Source organism: Mus pahari, chromosome 12, assembly GCF_900095145.1.
Source record: "Mus pahari chromosome 12, PAHARI_EIJ_v1.1, whole genome shotgun sequence".
Lineage (NCBI taxonomy): Eukaryota > Metazoa > Chordata > Mammalia > Rodentia > Muridae > Mus > Mus pahari.
Window position 1 is genome coordinate 68,783,616 of NC_034601.1, and position 2,091 is coordinate 68,785,706.

The 2,091-nt window shown below is 39.9% G+C and overlaps 1 pseudogene; it reads right to left on the minus strand.

Moving 5' to 3' along the window:
• Positions 1-616: 616 nt before the first annotated feature.
• Positions 617-980, minus strand: LOC110329452 (annotated as a pseudogene).
• Positions 981-2,091: the final 1,111 nt, after the last annotated feature.

The following is a 2,091-nucleotide window of genomic DNA, read 5'->3' on the forward strand; positions in this document are numbered from 1 at the left end:
AAAATACACAGTAATTACTCTCAGCTAACTTGCTTGCAAATTTATAACTAATGTTTGATTACAACAAATCTCATAATTTCAATAGAGCTTATAATTCAATACTGTTAAGAAACATACATCATGCATTCCCAATACTATTCCATATTCATTTTCTAAATACCCAAATGGAATAGAAATATTATGTTGTCAACATTATTAATAGGTATACTGAAGTCATCTTTTAATTTTTGTTTTTATGAAATTATAATGCAACAAAAAGTCACCAATAAAAGATATTTTCCTCCTTAAAAATTGATAGTATATTTCAAAGTGGAAGAGAGACAAGCAAATATTTAGAATTGGAGATCTACAATTCTGTTTTATCTTTACAACTTTTTATTTTTTTGGAGAGAATATTCCTTTAATATCAACATTGATACTGCTTAACAGCATAGGGAAGAGGCAGTGGAGAAACAGACCTACCCAGCCTAGACTTGAACAACTGAACCCCAAACAGCTTAAGAGTCACTCAGTGAAGAGGAAGGGAGGGGCTGGAAACCAAGGCTTGAAACTTAAATAGAGCATGGCAAACTGGGAGAGGCCTGGTTGTGAAAGGAGGGTTGAGGGTTGAGCAGCCCTAGCACAGGTCTTCAGCAGTGAACATGCCCTTGGCTCTATGCAAAATGGAGTTTTTGGCTGCATCGTAAGGATATTCCTTGGACGGGATCTCCAGGACAGCTGGAATGGACCACTGGTGGGCATCCAGGGCATGCCGAACCATCTCTGCGTTGTACTGGTTGGTGAGAATGATGCCAATGTCATCCCTGTTTAGAAACTGCCTGAAAGTGTCTTTGATCTCATTGATGGTGGTATCCTTCTCCACTACCAGGAAATTAGGGTGTTCTTGTTTAGCTCCCCTGTGCTGCCCAACCGGAAACCAGTCATCTTGTCCTTGTCCCCAATCACCTCACCTCATGGATTAGTTTACCCCTGCCTGCCATCCTGTTGACTATGCAGAACACTCCCCAAACCTCTGTAGTGCCCCTTTCCATTAGAGGCCCCTCCCTTCCTCTTTACAACTTTTAAATAGAAGAGCACATGTATATTCATTCTGAAAACAATTTTGCCCTTAAGAAAGTTTTATTATGGAAAAATATATTTATGACTTACCTTTATAACCATTTACCCGCATGAAATTCAGTAAGTTATGAACATTCACTTACAGAATAAAACTAAGCATTCTTTGACTAATTCCCAATTGTGTGCTTCTCAGTCCCTGGCCAATACCATTCTCATGCGTCTCTGAATTTGAATAGTATGTTCCTCGAATTAGTAGGCTCTGTGTGTGTTTTTTCTTCTTTTAGCTCAATATCTTGAAGGTTCACCCACTTTGCAGTCAATGATAGAGTGGAGTAAGATGCTATCGGCTATATTGTGTTTATCTCTACATACCACCAACAGGCCTTGGTGTTTCCCACATTTTGGAACAATATTGCTATGAACATAAGTGGTCAAAGAGTTCTTTGAGTCCCTGGTCTCTTTGTGTTTGTATATGCATCATGGAGAACTGGAATTTCTGGATCACGTTTTGAGTCTGACTCCATGCTTTTCCACAGCTGGTATTTTGTTTCATATTCCCACCAGCAAGGCAGGACCCTAACCTCTCTAACTTGTGCTTTGGGTACAGCTCATTGCTGCTCACAGTGGCTCACGCTAAGGTGGTGATTTTTGGAGATGGTGTTCTTAAAGATGTGTCCAGAGGCCACTAAGTCATGAATACCATTGCCCTCAAAAAACAATTCTGACTTCTTGGAGTGACGTCTCATAAAAGTAAGTCATGAGAGCCCAAGCTTGATCTCTGGTTTCTTTCTTTCTTCTGGGCTGAGATGTAATTCTCACTGCCGAATGCTCTGCCGTGTGCTTCTGGAATCCTTTCTGGAACTGGCATTCCCCTGCCTTCACTTCAAGCATCAAACACTGAACCAGACTAGTCTCTCTGCTTTTTAAACAAGGAAACTGTTTTTGGTGTTTTGCTATAGTAATGAAAATAGATTTATAGAACATCTTCATTGATACTTGTTATTTTATTTGGCTACTTGGTGGTGGCCAGCC